At 36.8% G+C, this 23,146-nt stretch overlaps 1 pseudogene; it reads right to left on the reverse strand.

The window, feature by feature from the left end:
• Positions 1–20,062: 20,062 nt before the first annotated feature.
• LOC101617078 lies at positions 20,063–20,851 on the reverse strand (annotated as a pseudogene).
• Positions 20,852–23,146: the final 2,295 nt, after the last annotated feature.

Raw genomic sequence — 23,146 nt, forward strand, 5'->3', positions numbered from 1 at the left:
GAGCAAGCTTCTCAAACAAACTGCTATCCCAGTCCAAGCAAAGCTCTTTCTCACCCACATAAGCCAAACCTCACAGTCCATAGTTCTTGTTGCCGTCAGGTCTTGCAGCTCTGACCAGAATAGTCCATCAAGCTGTATTTACAACACGGCAAGTCATGTCAAATCCTTCCACATTCCTCTTGAAAATCAGCTCCAAAAGGCCAAAGCCACATAGTCAGGTATCTAGCAGCAATCCCACTCCTCGGTACCACTTTACTGTTGTAGTCCAGTTCACATTGCTGGTAGAAATCACCCAACCAAGAGCAGCTTCTGGGAAAAAGAGATTTATTTTGGCTTACAGGCTCGAGGGGAAGCTCCGCAATGGCAGGGGAAAATGATGGCATGAGTAGAGGGTGAACATCACCTCCTGGACAACATAAGGTGGACCACAGCAACAGGAGGGTGTGCCAAATACTGGCAAGTGGAAACTGGCTTTAATACTCATAAGCCCGCCCCCAATAATACACTCCCTCTAGGAGACATTAATTCCCAAATCTCCATCAGCTGGGAACCTAGCATTCAGAACACCTAAGTTTATGTGGGATGCCTGAATCAAACCACTACAATGCCCCTCACCTGATGTGTGGATAATGAAGATATGGCATATTTATACAATGGAGTTCTACTCAGCGGTAAAGAAAAATGAAGTTACGACATTTGCAGGAAAATAGATGGATCTAGAAAAGATTATACTAAGTGAGGTAACCCAGGCCCAGAAAGCCAAGCATCACATGTTCTCTCTCATATGTGGATCCTAGCTACAGATGATTAGGCTTCTGTGTGAGAAGGAAAAAAACTCAGTAGCAGAGGCCGGGCCAGTAAGCTAGAAAGACATAAAAAGGGAAGTGAAAGAAAGGGAGGGGGGTACTTAATAGGATAGTATTGTATATTGGTAAGTAGAAAATAGATTAATGAGGGTGAAAAGGCCCAAAATGAGGTCTGGGGAAGAGATTGAGTAAAGTAAAGGCTGAGGGACAGATAATCAAAATCTAAGAGGATATAAATTAATCATATGTAATACTATTTTTTTGGACAATGGAACACTCAGGAGCCATAGATTGTGACTAGAAAATTTTCAGTGCCAGGGATGGGATATTTTCCAGTGAGTTGTTGGCCAGGGAGGTCCCTAATGCCCTAAAACATTACAGGCATTGCTGAGGCCCTTGGTTTCACACTAGGAACATATGGTAAGATCCTATTGCTGAAGACTCCATATAATTGGGCTGCAAGGACATTGAGAAATCCTGCTGGATCTCAGCTGATAACCTTCTCCATGCAGACCAGCTGACAGAAAGCTAGAAGAAGCCATTCTGCATGCAGTTCAATGGGAGAAAGAGAAATAACCAGTGAAGTTACTCATCAGCGGACACTGTAAGCCTTATAATTGGCCAGCCAGACCAAATAACCCAAGGGGTGCAATTGTGACACATCTGTTATGGGGGAAACCAACTGCCCTCTAATTGGACTACAGGCCCACTCCATGGGAGGGAATACATCCCTGATATTGAAAACTTAAAAGAGGGGTAGTCATGAGCCCTAGGTGTATAAGGGCTTTTGTTGTCTGGTTAAATGTATATACTATGCTTATCAAACTTCCCAGTGAGCACTTCTGTTAATGTTCACACCCTTATATTAATGTTACTCTCATTTTTGGTAGAGAATCTTTTCTTTTCAGATGACAGAGACCTTGGGACAACTCAGAAGGTATCATGGTGATGGAAAGAAATGACCACAATGCTCAGTACTACAATATCTCTATCACACCTTCCAAGGCTTAGGGTCTAATGTGGAAGATGTGGCAGAAACAATGTAAGAGCCAAAGGAAGGTCAGAACTCCATACAACATGCTCCCTCCAGACACAAAATGGCCTAAATATCCATGGCCTCACAGTGCCTGACACTACCTGCATAAGACCGTCTTAAGGGGAGGAAAAGATATGACATCAAAAGTAAAAGAGAGACTGATTGAGATGGGGAAGGGGTGTGATGGATTGTGGAGTTTCAAAAGAGAAACTGGGGTGAGAGAGGGTATTACCATGGGGTATTTTTTATAATAATTGAAGCTGTTAATAAAAGTTAATAAATAAAAATATAAATAAAAATTATCTTCTTTTAGAATGCTCAATAATAAAAGTTAAAGTAATTCCATAATCCAAATATAGGGATTTGAAAGGGGAAGACATTATGATAAAGTCATCTAGTTTATGCTTTTATAAATCTTGAAATGCAAAATACTGATAGATGAAAATACAATTAATCAGATAGTAATTATAACATTACTGTGAATATAAATAAACTTAACGTTTTTATCCTCAGTTTTATGTTCTCAAGATAATGTTGCTATGGAAAAATACACAAGGAAGAACATAGTTACAAAAGTAATGTATTAATATTACATCCATATGTTAATCAAATACTTACCTGAACATAGAGTGAGTAGTATGTATCTCCTGTGGACATCATTATGATGCATTGTCATTTAAAAGTGCATAGTACTTCTCTGGCAGGGAAACTTTAGTAAGTGCTGTCTTCTCATATGAAATGGAATTGTCATGGAAAAGATGCCAATTTGCCAGCATTATTGTGAAAGAGAAACATTTTTCTATACATACATATATAAAATCTCACAGGAAAAAAAGTATTGTTATGCCTCACTTCCAGATGGTATTTTAAATCAATTTTAAAGAAAATAGTAGCAAAGTCTTTCCTTGTATCTATATCTTGGGATGTTTTCCAAATTTTTTCTTCTAGTCCACTTGGAGTTTCCATTCTTATATTAAAGTCTTTGTTCCATTTGGAGTTTATTTAGTACAGCCAAATTCAAATTTCTACATGTGGCTATCCATTTTCTACAGTTCCATTTGCAGAAAAAGCTATCTCTGCTCCAGTAGACATTTTTGACTCCTGTGTCAAAAATCAAGTAGCTACAGTTACTCAAACTCATACCTAGATCTTCAATTCTATTCCATTAATCTATGAACATGTTTTCTATGTCAGTGCCATGTAGTTTTTACTATTATGACCTTGTACTATAGCTTGAAATCAGGTATGGTGATACCACCTGAGCAGTTCCTTTTACTGAGTACATTTTTGGCAATCTGAGGCCTTGTGTGCATCCATATGAATGTTGAGACTGATTTTTCTAACTCAGTGAAGAATGTTGCTGGGATTTTGATTGGAATTACATTGAATGTGTATACTCCTTTTGGTAGAATAGACATTTTAATAATATTAATTCTTCCAATCTATCAGCATCGGGGGTCATTCTATCTTCTCATATCTCCCTCCAATTATTTCTTCAATGTCTTTATGTCTTAATTGTCTAGTTCTTTTACATTCTAAATTAGGAGTTCCCAGAATACATAATTCTATGTGGCAGTTGTAAATGGGGCAGTTTCCCTGATTTATTTTTCCATATTGTCATAGATATAGATGAAGGCTAGTGATTTTTGTGGTTGATTTTATATTCTGCCACTTTGATGAAAGTGTTTGTCAGTTCTAAGAGTTTTTTAGTAGATATTTTTGATCTCTAAGTGTCGAACACATCAACCTGGAAATATAGCTAATTTAACTTTCAGATTTTTGTCTCTTTTATTTGTTTCTCTTTTCTTATTTCTTGAGCTAAGACTATAAGCACTATGTTGAAAAACAGTGGTAGAGTAGGCAACCCTGCCTAGTTGCAGACCTTAATGGGAATGTTTAGAGATTTTTCCCCATTTAGTTTAATACAGTTTTTGTTGGGTCTATTATATATTGTAAAGGAATTTCATTTATTTATTTATTTGAGATGGAGAGAGACAGAAAGAGGCAGATAGAATGAGAAACAGAAAGAATGGGTGCAACATGGCTTCCAGCCACTGCAAACAAAGTCTAGACACATGCCCCACCTCGTGCATCTGGCTTATGTGGGTCCTGGAGAATTAAACGTGGGGCCTTTGGCTTTGCAGGCAAGTGCCTTAACCACTAAGCCATCTCCAGCGTAGACATATTTTTACTATTGAGCGATCTTTTTATTTTCACACAGAAATAATTTATATCCCTGCAAGTACTTATAAATCAGACAGGACTTTCTACATTAGTTTTAAGAATCTTTAGTGTGCTTAGTTATTTTTCTTTAGAAATTTTAAAAATGTTTACACCACCAAATGTAAACTAGATGAGTAAAGATACTATGTGATACTCTAGTATTATAAAGTTTCACAGAACTTCATTTCACTATTACCAAAATTTATTCAGAAATTTATATATATTTTTCTAGATTTATTTCCAAAGTTACAAATGAAAAGAATATTTTGATATTATTTAATTTAGATTATATGTTAGTATTTATATATTTTTTAAATATTTCTTTATTTATTTGCAAGCAGATTGAGAGATATAGAAAACAAAGAAAGACAGAGACAATGAGCATGCCAGAGCCTCCAGCCACTGTTAATGAATTTGAGATGAATGCAGATGCATGTATCTCTTTGTGCATCTGGTTTTACATGGATATTGGGTAATTGAACCCAATTCATTAGGCTTTGCAGTATCTTAACTGCTGAGCTGCCTCTCCAGCCAGCCATATGTGTGTATGTGTATGTTATATATATGTATGTATGTGTATCTGTATCTATATCTATATGTCATTATTTGTGCCACTTTGGTCTTGCACTATTTGAACTTAAATTTTTATATGAATTTCTTTTATTTATTTATTTGCATTAGTCTTTATTCTCTTTTCACTTTTCAGTACTTTGAAGGACAAATAAGACTGAGGAGGTCTCAGAGAGAAACATGACACATTCTTGATTAAGTTATAGATTTTTCATAGAAATACCATTGTTCGTGTTAACATGTTTACATATATTCTAATGTATATGAGAAATTCTTATTATGTATCATATGAATTAGTAAACAGACACCCTCCAGGAAATAATATTCTAATGACTTACAGAAAATGCTGTAGGGTTAAAATTTTCTCTGTCTAATGAATGCCCTGAATCAATAAATATATTGAATCAAAAATTTCAACATGAATTTGAAATAGGTGAACACAAGTTCAGTAATTATGAATACAGTTTTCAATAGATTTCACTCTTTCCTGTTTAGACTTGGAAAACACTGAGCACTAATCCTAGTACCAGGTATTATTATTCTTCTTAACTGATTCGATTTATAATCCTTAATGGTTTATTAGTTCTTTTTAAATGATAACTATCCTGGGCATGATGGTGCATGCCTTTAATCCCAGCACTCGGGAGGCTGAGGTAGGAGGATCGCTGTGAGTTTAAGGCCACCCTGAGACTACATAATGAATTCCAGGTCAGCTTAGGCTAGAGCAAGACCCTACCTCATAAAACCAAAATAAATAAATTAATTAATTAAAAAATAAAAAATAAATAAAAGTGAACTATATGAATGTTATTTTTTCACTTCTTAGTTCCATTGCCTTTCTATCTTCATGAACTTTCCACCTTGACAATTGAACTTCATAACTTTGAGCAATGCAAAAAGATTCACAGGCATTTACGTGCATAAATTCAGTTAACAATAATAATAAGTAATAAAGCTGTGTCTGTTAATATAATATTTTGATGAATATGTCACCCTTACTACTTTGGAATACTTCCTATGTTCATAAAATAGTCAGTATAATATTTTACTAACAAAAAATTCTCAAATGAGAGAAAATTCATGGAAGACATTTTATTTATAATAAAACAATAACAACGATGCAAAGTTTCATCTTTTTTTAATAAAAAAGTTATCACATATGCCATTTTAAGGTCTTTCTTAAAACATTTTCCCCTTGCATGTTAAAATACTTCAATTATTCTTCTTGGAGTTAATAAGATATCTGTGGTCCACAGAGAATAACTTCCACTGTGTGGCTTTCCCTGGGGCTGTGTGATCAATTATTAGTTTGCCTTAGATAGGGCACTGACAATAGAATAAGAAACCATACCATCTGAATGTAGCATAGTGAACTAATGATTTTATTGAAGTTACTTACAGGGTCTTGGGTAATTGGGGTAGCCACATAACTTAAAAGTCCATCCCAGAATGGGTGGCAAATGTTGAACACTGCATTACTGGTAGTCTCTGAATAACTTGTGGCCAACTCCTCTGAAGTTTCTTTTCACTGAGAAGTTTATTACTGGATCTCCATTACATTGGGGAAGTACTTTGTGAAATTTATAAGTTACATGAACTTCTGAATCTTAGGAATCTCCCTTTACCCTCCAGGAGGAAACATTTCAATTCAGAAGAAATACCTATATGTTTTCTATGTAAAATGAATTGTTTTATTTTAGGTGGGTGTTAGGAAGGCTACTTTAAAATGACTTTGAAGAGGGCTGGAGAGACGGCTTAGTGGTTAAAGTGCTTGCCTGTGAAGCTTAGAAACACATGTTCAAATTTCCAAGTCACACATAGCCAGATGCATAGTGACACAAGTGCACAATGTTGCACATACACACAAAGGGAAATATGGCTTTTGTTAACAGTGGCTGAGGGCCCTGGAATGCTCATTGTCTCTCTCTCTCTCTCTCTGTGTGTGTATATATATATGACTGTATATATATATATATATATATATATATATATATATATATATATATATGACTGTATGTATGTGTATATATACATATATATACCTATGTATATATATACTTAGAAGTTGAAAACAATAAAAAAGCCCCCAAACAAACACTAATTCTACAAACATTGAAAACTGTCATAGTAGGTTTAGTTTTTAAAGACTGAATATTTATTTCTCTTTTCTTGGGGGTTTTATTATTTTAGCTACTCTATCTAATGTCAGTAGGGTGGTCACCAGGATAGTGTGATGAACTTGGGCTCATTTCAGGATTTCTGTCAAAAACTTTGGTGCTCATGTCATGATTTAAAACTTTAAGTATTTCCTACCAGCTGCTCATGGAACTTGTCTTTAGAAGAGCCTTTAATAGTGCAGCCACCTTCTCAAGTATCATTATTCAGTTATTCATACATTTTTGTATGAATTTTTTAAATATGAAATTGTAGTCCTCAGCTGCTCCCTAATATTTGTTATGAAATAGTAAGATGACTAACAATACAAATATAAGAAGATAATTTTCTTGGGAATCATAGCATTTTAACTTACTTTATTCAAATCAACAATGTATTTACCAAGTTACTGCTGTGGTCTTTTTTTTTAAGCTTTCTACATAGCTTTCATCATCATATGATGAAATATGCATGCAGTTCCAGTTTTTCAATAGCATAACTCTGTCCAAATTATAACAACACTTTACTTTAGAGTGAGGTCTGAACTTCTAAACATTAATGTTTTATCCTCTGACTATGTCCAGCCCAGTTTCTGGTTTCTCATGAAGTCATCCAGCCCTTGCTCCTCAGAAATTTAGATAACCAATTACAGGTCTTTGCTCAATGGGCAAGGACTTTACAAGTATGATGCCTATATCTAGAGTTCATTCTCCTTTTTCTGAAATACTCTGAAACACTTGTCATGAGATTATGATCTTCCAGGTTGGTATTATTTTTATACTTAAAATTCTCAAAACTTTGTTGAAGTCAGACCTGATCATTTTCTCATCACAAGTTTAACTCTGTAATTGTATAAAACTAACCACTTTAGTGTAATTTAATTTGAAATATTTATTTGAGAGAGAAAGAGGAAGAGAAAAGGAAGGGGTGGAGGGAGGGAGAGAGAGAGAGAGAATGGGTGTATAACAGGGCTTCTTGCAACTTAAGTGAATTCCATTGCATATTACACTTTGTGCCTCTGGCTTTGTGTGGGTACTAGAGAAATGAACCCAGGCCATCACGTTTTGCAAGCAATTGGTTTTAACCATAAAACTATCTCCCCATCCCAAAGTAAATTTTAAATAAGTGCACTTACAAGAGTTGTATAAATTTGTGATGCCATGTATAAGGGTGGTAAATAATTAAACAGAATTTAGCACATGGATAGTCCTTATTTTTCTTACTTTAAGTGGTATCATTGTGTAAGGAGCTCATTACATTAATTTCCACTTTTATAAATTAAGATATTTATTCCATCTACCACCCTCTTTGAAATAAGTCCAAGACCTTGCACTATCCTCAGATAGTTATTACAAGAAGTTTAAACCATTTTTTTTTCAGAAACAAAAGCATTATTTTATCAAACTTATCATAACAAAGTACATTGTGTATCTTACAGATGTATTTTCACAGTTAAAATACAATAAGCAAAGCTAATAGATTACCCATAGAATGGGAGAAAATATTTGGGGTTATCCAACTGATAGAGGCCTCATCTCTAGAATCTACAAAGAACTCAAAAATCTAAACAGTAAGAAGTTAAGCACTCCATTCACAAATGGGGCAAAGAGTTGGACGGGCTGTCCACAGAGGAAGAAACACAAAGGGCAAATACAAACTTAAGAAAATGTTCATCATCACTAATCATCAGAGAAATGAAAATTAAAACAACTATGAGATTCCACTTTACCCCAATAAGAATAGCAAACATTAAAAAATCAAACAAAAATAAATGCTGGTGAGGATGTGGAGAAGCAAGAACACTCATCCACTGTTGGTGGGAATGAAGGATGGTGCAACCACTTTGGAAAGCAATATGGAAACTCCTGAAAAAGCTGACTATAGAGATACCAACAGACCCAGTTATTCCCTTACTGGGAATCTACCCTAAAACCTTCAAACCATAGGCCAGAGAGATTTGCTCAACCATGTTTATAGGGGCTCAATTCATAATAGCTAAGAGGTGGAATCAACCCAGATGTCCATCACTAGAAGAATGGATAACTAAGATGTGGTATATCTACACAATGGAATTCTGTACAGCAGTAAGAAAAAATGCCACAAAGAAATTTGAGGAAAAATGGGTGAACCTGGAACAGATCATTCTCAGTGACCTTACACAATCACAGAAAAAAAATCGACACATAGTCTCACTCATGTACAGCACCTAACCTGAATCTACCCAAGATACCTTACACACCCAGCATCTCATGGACTAGACACTAGGAGGGATGGGGAGGGAGGGGAGGGTATCAAAGGGGAGGGAAACACTAATCTAGACCCAAAGTCAATGGTACCATAAAATTCTACTTCCTAAAAGGCAGACCAAATGGCTGAACCTTCACCAGTCCCTTACAGGAAACACCTGAACCACAAGACACTGGAGAGGGTAGGATCAAGTCTAACCTAAATCCTCTACATCTTCCCTCCCTCCCTCTCCCTCTCCTTCTCCCTCCCCCCACCTCCTCTCTAACACCTATATATTAGTTACCTTTTTTCCTCATTTTCTTAGGGGACACTGACCTGTAACTCCCAGTACCAGAATGGGGTTATCACCCACAATGAGCTTTTGATCAGAGAAACCTACAAGGTTTTCTATAAGAATGACAGATTTCTGTCAGAGTACTTGGTGAGCCACCAAAGGTTAGTGGTAAGACCCTTTTGCTGAAGACACCATATGCAGCTGACACATAAAATGGAACGGCATGGCTGGAAGCCAGGAGACAGTCAGTCCCCAGACAGTCAGCGTATTTAGTGCCAGAAGGTGCTATATGGGCGACTGGGGAAAACGACCAATATCTGTCCAAATAACTCATGGTCCAACCTACTTAGCAGCAAATAACCTGGCGTGATGCCCACACAAGTGCAATAGTGTCACACAGCCATGGTGGTGAACCAACAGCTCTTGATTCAGCTAACTTATCCCCTCAGTGGTAAGAGACCCATAGCTGGATCTGGGAAAGAAGTCAGAACCATATCAAAACAGAAGACCACTCCAATATCAAGCTACCATCAATCATGGGCTACAAGAGGGCCTACACCTATTAAACTCTCTATAAAAATAGTAAGGGCTTTCTCATTTGTCCTGGTGCTAACTTACTCTCCATTGGAGAATCTTCTTCTCTTTTTCAGATAGATGCAGATCCTAAGGACAGAGCCACCCCATCATACCTCAAAAGGGCCCCAGGCTGAAACTAAGGAAAATTGGCGAAACAAGCAAGGGTGCTGTTTTCCTTATGAACCAGATACCAGCAGAAGGGGGAAGGAGACCAACACAGAGAAAAATCAAAACCTACTAAATCAGAGAGCCAGAGCTCCAGAGGCCCCAAACACCTCATCATTGAAGCAGACCAAAAATGAACCCAACATGGCTCAGGGAAATTTTGCTGAATAGGGGGCAAAAAGAATGTCAGAGCCACATGCTGGGTCATGATATACAGAGACATTTATCCTTCCAATAACTGTGGGCTAACTCCACAATGCACGACCTATATACCTCAACAAGGAGAGGCCAATGGGGAGGGGATAAGTCACGGATGAGCCTAATAATGGTACCAAACTGCCTGTACTTGCAGAATAGAAAACTAATAAAATAAATAAATAAATAAAATAAAATATTCAGTAACAATACTTAATAAAATTATGAAAAACTAAAACAGTTTCAAGTCAACCTTAAGGAATAAAGAAACAAAAGTGTACTAGTGTTTCCCTTCCTCAGACACCCGTAATTGTTCACATGAAACACAGTGGAGGAATCACTTCTTTTATTGAAGTCATGTTGTGGAAATAAATGGTTGGGCAAATAGAGAACCACAAGAAGTAAATAGTAAATATATCTAAGAGGCATAAGAAAAGAGCCCAGTAAAGAGTGATATGTTTCAGTGACTAGGGATACTGGTCAGTGTTTAGAGTGCTTGTGTAGTTAGTACAAAGCTCTACATTTCTCCTACAGAGCTATGTAAACTGGGTATGAGAAGATCATCCGTAACCACATAGTGATATCAAGGCCTGCCTGTGATACATAAGTCACTGTTTTAACTAGGGAGATGGGGAAAGAAAGACAGAATGGTGATTACTAAAAGTGACCTTGTATGTAAAGAAAAAAGGAGGGTCTGGGGAGATGGCTCAGCAGTTAATCTACCCTTTGCACTTAGCAACTAAGGTGCATGTTGCACATGCCTGCATAGCCTAGTGACACAGTTTGATTCCCCAGTACCCATGTGAAGCCAGAGTAACAAGGTCAGGCATGCATCTGGAGTTCATTTGCAGAAGCTAGATAACCTGACATGCCCATTCTCTCTTTCTATGTCTCTGTCCCTTTCTGTTTGCAAATATATATTTTTAAACAGAGAAAATAGTACTTATATAATATTCATTCTAAGGGCTGTCACACAATTTGCTAGCAATTTGCTTTCCTTTGAATTGTGCCAGTCTTCTCCAATTAAGAATTACAGGGTTAGTTTGGAGAGATGGCTCAGCAGTCAAATGTGATTACTTGTAAAACCTGATGGTCCAGGGTTGATTTGCTAGTACCCAATTAAAACCAAATGGTCATAGTGATGTATACCTCTGGAGTATGTTTTCAACAAGAAGCAGCCCTAGCTTACCCATTTCATCCTCTGTCTCTCTCCCTCTCTCTTTCCTCTCTGCTCTTCTCTATGCAAATAAAAATAATTGGAAGTATTAAAAATAATTATAAGCCTGAAGAGAAGGCTTCATGCTTAAGAACATTTCCTGTACAAATATGAGGGCCTAAGGTGGCCTGAGAAACAACCAGTGTTCTATCCCCAGGACTTGCATAAAGAGCAGGCCATGCCCATGCAATCCTGTAAGTGCAGTCCTGAGGCAAATAGGTGGAGCTTGCACCCCAGTAAAGACAGAGGGAAAATAGCAACCTGGGTTTATAATCCTGACTTTCTATGGCAAAGAGAGGCAGAGGCAGGATGGTAACAAATGTGCATATCTCAAAGAATATTTATCACAAACACCTTAAGGTTTCTCTCAGACCTTCAGAAGAACACATTGACAGGTGGGTGCATACACACACACACACACACACATACAAACACACACATACACACACACAGATATGAAGAAATTATACACATGCATACACACACACATATATGTATATATATTTACTATTTTATTTTCATTTATTTATTCATTAGAGAGCCAGAGAGAGACAGGGAAAACCAGAGCCTCTAGCCACTGCACATGAACTCCAGAACCATGTGCCACTATGTGCATCTGGTTTACATGGGTTCTGAAGAGTTGAACCTAGGTCCTGAGGCTTCACAGGCAAGTGCCTTAAGCACTAAGCCATCTCTCCAGCCCAATGAAAATATTTTAAAGGAAAAAGAAATAGGTAACAATGGACTTTTCTGATATTACTTAGTTATTTTTTATTTACTAATTGAGAATTACTTCTTGTCATTACCGAGCATAGTTTTCAGTTGTTTTTAAATACTTATTTCTGTGTATGTCTATGGTTATGTATGTCGTGGAGTGCTGGAGTGCATGTGGCAGTCAGAGGACATTTCAAGGTGTCTGTGCTCCATATTCTTTGAGACAGGCTCAGACTAGCTGATCTGCAATTTTTGAATTTTTCTGGCTCTTCCTACCATTGTGATAGATGCACTTAGATCACAGATTCACGTGCCTGTTCACATCTCACTTTAAATGTCTCTATGGACCTGAACTCCAGGCATGAAGGCTTTGCATGTAATTGCCTTTACTCAATGAGCCATCTCCTAAGCCTCTGTTTTCTGTTTTGAAGACTGGTGTAGATCCAGAAGATCTCACATTCAAAGTGTGGCTGGACAACAGAATGAGATTAAGGCCATCTTGGTTAAGTTAATGAGACCCTGTCTTAGAAATGAAAAGAAAAAGGAAAGAAAATTAAAAATAAATGAGGGTTGGGACATAGGTCAGTAGTTGAATGCATGACTAGTGTGTGAGGAATTCTGGGTTCAGTCTTCCACCATACTGAATTTGTTGCTTACTATTTCCCCAATGTCTCTATTAGCAGCCAGCGTAGGAAGACACTTTATTGGCAAAGTCTTGCTGAGTGAATATACTTGTTAATGCAGATAAGTATGTTGGTGAGCACATGAAGGAAACTCACTGAAGGTGGAGGCGAAGATAAGGAGGGGAATGCTGTGCTGATATAACTTTCTTGGAATGGATGTGCAGCTCAGTATACTAGAGTTACTATCCTGAAGATTTCTGAAAATGGAAATTTGTCTCTTACAATTATTAATTTACTCTGATTATACAAAAGATCGAATATATATATTTATTTATGGATAAAAATTCCCAGATTGTACAGAAGGCTTAGCAGTTAAGTCGCTTGCCTGTGAAGCCTAAGGGCCCATGTTCCACTATCCAGGTCCCACTTAAGCCAGACGCACAAAGATGAGGCAAGTGCAAAGTTGCACATGCCAACCAGGTGGCACTAGCGTTTGGAGTGTGATTGCAGTGGCTGAGACCCTGGTTCGCCAATTCTCTCTCTCTTTCCTCTCTCTCTTGTTCTCTGTCTCATACAGGCGAGTGCTAACACACCCAGCAAACAAACAAACAAACAAAATCTACATTATTCCCTTACCCCAAATATTAACACATCCCCACAAGAGGCATACATATCTGGAACTCAGATATTTAACACCACAGGAGCTGGTTTGAATGGAGGCTTTCTTGAGCTGACATAGGAAACTGAACCTTCATTATAGAACAATTTAATATATGACAGAAGAATCCAAGATCAATTGTTTAGTGATGGTGGTGAAGACTTATACTTAGTAACCTGTAACAACTGTACTATATGTGCCTGAAATTTTTGTCTCAAATATAAATACAAAATGTACATTATACCCCTCCATTCATTAAAACACATTTTCTGTGAAATGTCTCTTCTGAAAACAGATTGTGGATGCTACAGGTCTTCTATTCAATTGTATCATACACAGCAAGTCATATAAGTGCCATAAAATCTATGTATTAGGAAAATAAATATAAAATGTATACAAACATCTTCAGAAAATTAAAGAATTTTGTCAGAATTAATACAGTGAGTCACAGAATGTGTTTTATGTTGCAAGCAATATAACTATAAAGTACTGGAGACACAAGTGATGCCCCATGGCCAGCACTTAGGGATAGTGGAATTACTGAAAATTCCTTCTCAATTCTACCAGTAAATGGCCAAAAATGTTTAGATGAGTCATGCACAATGCCTGGTTTTGATCATGCTGCTATTCAAATATCAAATCTCTGAATAGCATTTATGTAATATTCTATGTATTGATCTTGAATTTTTAATTTTTTAAATTAATTTATTGTTTTTTATTAACAACTTCCATGATGGTAAGCAAAATCCCATGGTAATGCCCTCCCTCCTCCCACTTGCCCCTTTGAAACTCCATTCTCCATCATATCGCCTCCCAATCTCAATCAGCCTCTCTTTTATCTTGATGCCATCCTTTTTTCCTCCTATTAAGATGGTCTTGTGTAGGTAGTGTCAGGAACTGTGAGGTCATGGATATCCAGGCCATTTTGTGTCTGGAGAAGCACCTTATAAGGAGTACGTACTCTTCCTTTGGCTCTTACATTCTTTCTGCCACCTCTTCCACAATGGATTCTGAGCCTTGGAAGGTGTGATAGAGATATCACAGTGCTAAGTACTCCTCTGTCATTTCTTCCCAGCACCATAATGCCTTCTGAGTCATCCCAAGATCACTGCCATCTGAAAAGAGAAGGTTCACTATCAAAAGTGGAGCAGCATTAACATATGTGTATGAACATTAAGAGAAGTGCTTACTGGGAAGTTTGATGAGCATAGTATATATTATTAGCCCGAGAGCAGTAGACATTACACCCCAAGGGCTCATGACTACTCAGGTTTTAGGTTTTCAGTATCAGGGATGTATTCCCTCTCATGGAGTGCGCCTTCAGTCCAATTAGAGGGTGGCTGGTTTCCACTATGACAGACTTGCCACTATAGCACCCATTGGATCATTTGGCCCAGGTGGCCAAATATAAGTCTTGAAGTGTCCACTGTTGAGTATCTTCACTGGTGATTTTTCTCTCTCCCATTGAACTGCATGCAGAATGGCTTCTTCCAGTTTTCTATCAGCTGCTCTACATGGAGGAGGTTATCAGCTCAGTTCCAGCAGGATTTCTCAGTGGCCTTGCAGCCCATGTATGTGGAGTCTTCAGCAACAGGGTCTTATCTATTCCTGGTGGGAAACCAAGAACCTCAGCAATGGCCTATAATGTTTTGGGGTCATTGGGGACCTCCCTGGCCAACAACTCACTGGAAGGTATCCCATCCCTGGCACTGACAATTTTCTAGTAACAATCTATGGCTCCTGATTTTTAAGCAAATACTTTATTATGTCTGTTATATATTTTACATTTTCATAAGGAATGACATTAAGCTTAATCAAAATTCACACTGATAATTCTTCTACTTGATAGTTAAAATTGATCAAAGTGGACTAGGTATTTTACTGCATACTTATAATTACAGTGCTCAGGAGATGAAGGCAGAGAGATCAGGAGTTCATGTTTATCATCAGCTACATGTATGTTTGATGCTAGCCTGGCCTGCATGAAACACTGTCTCAAAAAAGTAAAAATAAAAGGATGGACATCACCTTTTAATTTTTTTTCTATTTATTGGATAACCTTTTTTTTAATCTCATAAATCATTACAATTTATTTCAATGAGAGTTTTTGGTTTAAACTCATCAACCTCATCTATCTTATACATGCTTTTGTAACTTTCCATTAAGGACAATACATATAATTCATGTAAAGTTATTCAAAAAGTATAAATGACTCCCTCCTATATAAGAGATAGTGGTCTAAATCTCATGGACACATTAGGGGACAAAACAGTTGAGAAAAATTAACAAATATCAAACATTTAGAGATAATTTTTTTTAAATTAGAACATCTGAAAAATTATCTAGAAATGATGCTAGAAAGTATTTCTAACTAAACTATATAATAGACAAATACTTGTATAAATTTATTTTAATAGAATCCATTAACAATTAAACTGATTATTTCTACCAATAAGATGAAGAAACTCTCACTTGACAATAATTAGTGACACCATAAATCTCAGGCTTCTAAACATCAGCATTATTAAGGAATAATGCAGGAAGCTATCTTTAAATCAGCATTCTGTTTATTCAAAGTAATAATAATCCACTCTGTGGAAGTAGATACAGTATGCTACATGGAAATTTATTGGCCTACATACAAAGAATTTCATACTTGCGTCTTTGAACAAGGTTTTAAACTTGCATGGAGTAAAAACTTGCAGAATGCTTGCATGCATTATAAATTTACTGTTTTATTTTATTCAGCACTAATGATTTTCATTATCTCCTTAGTTGTTAGAATCCATTTCCAAAACCAATAATCTCTTAAAATCCATTGAGCCACAAATTACTCATTAGTGAAAATTTTCAAAGATCATTACCTTTACCATAGATTTTTGCTCTTCATCTCCTGTCTGCTCTCTTGAAATGTTCTTGTAATAAGGGCAGATTATGTAGTCACAGAGGAAAGCTTCAGTGAAACACACAGTGAAGACTTGTTTACCTTTAGATACACTGCATTTATTAGAGGTCAATTTTGCATCATTCTTATTTTTTATTTGAAGATTTAATATGCTATCATTAAAATATGTGTAAGAACTTAATTACACCGCTTTAATCATTTCTGAGGTATTTCATATTTTTTCATATGTTTGTGAAACAAATAAATGTATACTTGATGACTTGCCTTTAAGAAATGAGCTATAATATATAGTCAGGGAACAACTTAATATTTTCAACTTAGGTCATGTCATATGTAAGAATATAGCTTTACAGATATGAAGTTTACTATTAGCAATAAAAGTAATGTCTGATTTCTTTAAAAGATAAGTCTATTTATATAACTAATTTAGGAAAAAATATTGTCTTACCAATATTATAATCACTCTGAGTCATATGATTATTTCAAAAAAGTAAAATTCTTAAAATACCATAATACTTTGTATATGAAATGAATCTTGGAGCATTTGTACCCTATTTCTTCTCTTCTTTTTATTTCTTTTCTTTTCTTCTTTTTTTCCTTCCCTTCATTTTATAAGCCTATGGTAATGGTTTGAATGTGTGGCCCCATAGACTCAGGAATTTTTATTAAGACTGAGCTGGCAACCTGAGTCTCCAGCAACTGGAACACTTCTGGGAAAGAGGTATGCCACCACTGGGAACAGATCTATGGTTAAGTCCTAAGGCGTGTTGAGAGCACTTGGAGTTCCGGTAGTTCATGCTTGCTGGCTGTTTGATGGTGCCTCTCTGCTTGGATCTATGGAAATGAATCCGCTTCTTCCATCATTCATGGTATTTCACCTGGATTTTGTAGGCCTGGAATAAACACTTTCTTTCCACAGCTGCTTCTGGTTTGGGTGTTTGTCTAGCAATGCAAAGGTTACTGCAAAACCCATGTGTGTGGGTATAAGTATGTGTGTACACGTGTGTGCATATATGGAAGACAGAGGACAACCTCAGGTATAATTCTCTGGTAACCACCCACCTTTTTGAGGGAGACAGGGATCTCTCTTGAGCATAGAACTCACCAGTTAAGCTAGAGTGGCTGGCCCACCAACTCCAGGAATTTGTCTGTCTCCACCAATTCTCTTCTGGGAATGCAGATACCTACCGCCATGATCAGCATTCATATGAGAACAGAGTGTGGAGCTGAGGTTCTCAGGCTTATGATGCACGTACTTCACTGGCTAAGTTATATCCCCAGTCTGGATTGTTTTTTCAAGGAAAACTTGTTTAACTGTTTCCAGTGTAAATTATTATTCATCTCATAGTGAGGTAGTTCCTCAAATTCTCACTTTCTCCACATTCTCACTTATAGAACTGCAAATTTGATCCCTTTTGCAAAACTCTAAGCGCAGTGCTTAGCACCTGTATATTCTAATATCCTCTGACTTTTTGCTGTTTGGGGCAGTCTCATTGTAACATCTTTTAATTAATTCATGTATCTCCCAGCAAAGACCCCAATAATTCTAGTTTCTTGTTTTCCAGGAAAAATCAAGCCAAGCATGTGGCCTAGGATGAGGCAGATCTGATGCACATCAAGAAAGGAGTATAACTTCAAGATTTGCTAGAAAAAGCAGGGACAAATGAAGACATTGTTGTAAGAAGTGTTGAGGTTAGCTAGTATATACCAGCATGCTTGTTGTGGTCATTTAAATAAGGTTTGAGACCCATTTCTTTTTGCCAAGCATCTGGTAAGTTTTAAGCCTTCCTAATGATTCTATAAATGATCCACTGTCCTCTTAATAAATTCCATGTCTGTTTAACAGAGCAAGAGTTGTTTTAAATGCTTATACATAAGAATTCTGTGATGCAGAACGTGGCAACTAAATGTTAAATAATGCCATCTTACAGAGTAAATAATTCATAGAAGTTATTCAGTAAGCTTATAAAATCTTGAACTAGATGGGCCTTGCTTTGTATGTAAGTGAATTATTGTAATGTCTTGATACATATCACATGCATGGTGTTTTTAAATGTTATTAATATACAAAAGCATATATAAGTATATTTTTCTTAAGCTCTAACAATAATGTAACATATGACATTAATTTTATCTATTCTATAGAGGGAATAAATAAATTGAGCAATCTTCTATGAACAATCAAAAGTAGAAAAGAATTCTAAGATTTAATAAATATATGTGAAAGGGCATGTATTTCTGAAGCGTGTGTTGATGGTTTATATACTATCTCTGGTATCTTTTGAAACATATAAGAGCATTTTAATATACCATGAAATGACTACATTTTAATTATTTCATGTCATGCTTATTCTCATTGGGTAAACAGCCTGTTTGCATACTGCTTTCCTATGTGGATGTGGTGCTAATTAATGTGGTCATATAAACCCATAAAATGAACACTAAAAAGGCATAAAAAATAATTGACCTCCCTAAGGCAATATTCTTGGCTTTTCTAGATAGGATGTAGATTCATTATAGTACATGCCATTACTTGTATTCATTAAAGGAAGAAACAATCTATTTTGTCATCAACAAACTAAACAAACTTTCTAACCTCTTGCTAGCTCAATGATAACATTTATTTTAATTGGTTTGACCCTGACATTCCTTTGGACTTTTCAATGAAATAAGAAGGCAGATAGAGCATGGAGTAGAATTAAGTGGACTTGGAATAAGGTCCTATAGTAGCTGTGATAAATATAGAAGCACAATATACAAAGTTCAAGAGGAATTGAATTAAGAGCTTCTGCTGACATGTGAAGTCAGACCAAAATCCAATAGCTGTGGACAATGTAAACATGTCATTTATAAAATTATTGACATTTATTAAACATTCTTGAAATAATGACTGTATTTATAAATAATCACACTGCATAATATTTCTAAAAAATATGTGGAATAAATATCCTAGACATGAGCTGAAATTATTGTCATAAATATGTAAAAGGTAATGACTAAACAGAACAAGCACAAAAAAAATCATAGAAAAAATAAGACCATGAATGAAAAAGCCCTAGAAAATATATTCATTTAAACAAAGTGATTCCACTCAGGTGCCTATGTTAATCAATATTCAGGAGCTACTACTTTTCAACTTATTTTTTTAAGTAAGTAAAATTGAGAATATAATAAAAGTATTATAGTTTAGTTTTTTTAAATTTTTTATGTATTTGATTGAGAGAGAATGTTCACTCCAGGGCCTCTAGCCACTGCAAACAAACTCCAGACACATGCACCCCCTTGTGCAGCTGGCTAACATGGGTCCTGGGGAATTTACCCTGGGATCTTTGGCTTTGCAGGGAAATACCTTAGCTGCTAAGCCATCCCTCCCACACTGAGTTTAGTTTTTATTGAGTGATAAATACATGATAAATATCTCCTATCTACACATTGTTATGTAGGTTTCATTATACATTGTACATATGTGTATGTACATAGTATCATTTTATAGGAATTTTAAGAAAAATGAAAGATATGTACACAATACATTTATCCAATTAGTAAAATTTCAACTAATGTAAAAAGCTTTATGATTTTCTCATTCCCCAAAATTTGTTACTTAATGCTTTAGAAATATTTTTGTGCCTATGTATAATATAAAAGGTAAATTTTAATATATTTAAGAAAGATAAAGAACTAATGAATATTTCTTTTTTTATTTTTTGCAGTCTCAATCTTTAATCGCAGCAGAGCCTCACACACATGGAACACATGCTTGGGCTTCAGATCTTGTTGAAAGCTGCAATGTCAGCACTCTGCACATGCTCCTCAAACTTGGTGATCTCCTCTTCCAGCAAATCAGTGCCCACTTTGTCATCTTCCACCACGCACTGGATCTGTAGCTTGCGGATACCGTAGCCCACGGGCAATAGCTTGGAGCCCCCCCCCAGACTAGCCCGTCCAACTGGATGGAGCGCACACAAGCCTCCAATTGGCCCATATCTGTCTCGTCATCCCAGGGCTTGACATCTAGGAGGATGGAGGATTTGGCCACCAGCGAGGGCTTCTTGGCCTTCTTCTCTGCATACTGCCATAGCCTCTCTCCCGCAGTCGGGCTATCTCTTTGTCCTCTTCCTCTTCATCGCTGCCAAGCTGGGGCTGTGGGGCTGTGGCTCGGTGGGTGGGTGAGCTTTTCTCCAGGGTGCTCAGCCGGGCCTCTAGCCTGGAGGTGGCTTGCTGTAGATCCTGCACCACGCCTCGCAGGTTCTGGTTCTCCACTTCCAGGCTGGCAATCCGCACGATGAGCTCACTGTGATCTCCATCAGGCCCACTGGAGGCCCCGGGGCCTGAGCTCTGGCGAGGGGTACCAGCCACAGGCCCGTTCATCTGCTCGTAAAATTTCCTTTCTGCATCATCATATTTGAACTTGTCAAACCAGATCTTCTCATGCACTAGAAAGTTTGTAGCCATTTTTACGCCAGCCAAGGACCCCGACACCTAGCGTACTCAGGGATGGCACGACACACGAGAAAAGTAATGAATATTTCTTAACAGATAGAAAACATTCATGCTATTTTATTTTAAACTTGACCACGTTCAGTGCACAAAATACACTGTTTAGAGATCATGAATTCACACTCTTCGAAGAAAGGAACCTTTGATCGTGTATGTATTTTATGTTTGTTCCCTCCTCCCACCATAAAACCAATCAGACACGGCTGTGCCATCCCAGTAAAGCTGCTCTATGCAGTCTGTCATAGTCATATTAAATTTAATTTAAATATAATTTAAGTTCCTCACCAGTTCATAGTAGCAAAATTTCTTAACATTTTTGGAAATCCTAAACTGATTAGGTGTATGTGGATAGCATGATCAATGGCTAGAAAGATCTCACAAAAATCTAAGAAGAATAGGAACATGTAGCCACAAATTATGACATAAAAAGTGGCCTCATTTTATATTACATTTCAAATAATACGGCCTCCTCCTTTAGGAAAACTGATTATGGATCTCAGTGGATTCTGAGTGTGATGTAATAATAGAAGTCTTTAGAAATACATCTATTCACTGTACAAATATCTGTAATTACAACTGTTCTTCTAATTAATAAAGTGAATTACTGACATTATAAACATTTCCATCTAGAAAGATTTCAGAATTTGCAGATAACAGACATGCACTCTGGTTTTAATATTTTGTCCCAGCAAAGAGACTGCAAGTAATACACTGTACTAACTAATTTCTGCTGTGGTGCACTCTCTCCTTTCTCTATTCAGCATAGGTTTAATAATAGGGATAATAATGGAGATAGATAATAATAGCTTGCCAATGTTATGATTGTCCCTGAGTTATTGCAATTTTCTTTGTGTCTCTCTTTAGTTGTTTATTTTGATTGTCCACTTTAACAGGTCTTAATATAACTTAGGAAACAAGTCTCTGTGCATGCCTGGGAGGAATTATCTAAATTAGTTTAGAGTTATTGATTACCACCATAATAGTCATTAGGATAGTTAGCTCATCTTTCCTGTTTGGTGAGCTGTATAGCTCACAGGGTCCACTGTTGGTTAAGACTGTCAATGATTTTTCACCCAGTAGCCTGCATGACACTTTCTAGCACCAATACATACAGTTACTTCAGCAATAGGGTTTTGAATTCTAGTTCTTGTAGGGAACCAAGAGCATTGGAAATTACCTGTATTTTTTGAGGGGAAAGGGGTAGAGCTAATGAGTTTATTTAGAGTCACAGTTTCAGACATTGTGTCCTGAGTTGTCTGACCCTATCAGTTTTGTCTGATAGCAGGAAGATCATAAAAGTGGTAAGTGTTTGATGCCTCATAGATGCTCTTCTCATGGTAGCCACTAAGCAAGGGGAAAGGGTGGGAGATGAAGTTCCTGAGGTCCAAGTATGTCCTTCAAGTGAAAACACCCAATACCCTCTTTCCCTTTCCCAGGTCCCACCTCTTGAAGCTTCTGTAAACTTCCAAGAGTACTACTAGCTGGAAACCAAGCCCTTAGTATATGACTTTCAAACTATAACAGAGGTATTTGGGGATTATTATGGAAGGACATTTTATAAAGTGAATAGAAATAAGAGATAATGGAAAAATATTGAAGTACTAGAAAGTGTAAGCTAAATTGATGAAAGTAGTTGAATTTTAGTAGTTACCAGGAAGATATAGGATAAAAAACAAACACACAAAAAACTAATTGCATAAATTTTAGGGAGGCTGAAATGCAGAACATGTAAGGGACTAATAATCAATCCTCTCTCTCAGAGCCTCAGATTTAGAAGGGACTTTAATTAGAATAAGTACTATATAATAAGCAATTTCAGACTTTTAAGATTTTATGTTCACAGGGCAATGGGAATTCCAAGGCACTGCCTCCTGACTTTCCTGAGATGAACTTTTGGCAGTAAGGTTTTGTTCTTTCTGAGTTTAAGATCATTCTAATCTACCATATCCAACTACCACCAATGATCCATTATCATCTTCCACAGACAGGTTTGCAGACTGAATTTGTCTGGGACTCTGTGGTATGGCACAATTGGATACTCTGACTGGAGACTAGGATATGTGAGAGAAATGTTTTGGTGTATATGTCATAACAGTGCGGGCTAAGACATGGTTATATCTGCTCTGTGATATAATGCCAAAAAAAACATTCAGACAAGGCTTAAAGGAATGGAATTTTCTTCTAGCCCCAATCTAAGGCCTCACTGTAGCTTAGCATGAAAATTACACCTTACTGATACCTGTTTTTCTGTCATGAGTAGGTGTGGTATGCTATCCCTATAGAAAAT

This window comes from Jaculus jaculus, chromosome 3 (assembly GCF_020740685.1).
Source record: "Jaculus jaculus isolate mJacJac1 chromosome 3, mJacJac1.mat.Y.cur, whole genome shotgun sequence".
NCBI classification, from domain to species: Eukaryota; Metazoa; Chordata; class Mammalia; order Rodentia; family Dipodidae; genus Jaculus; species Jaculus jaculus.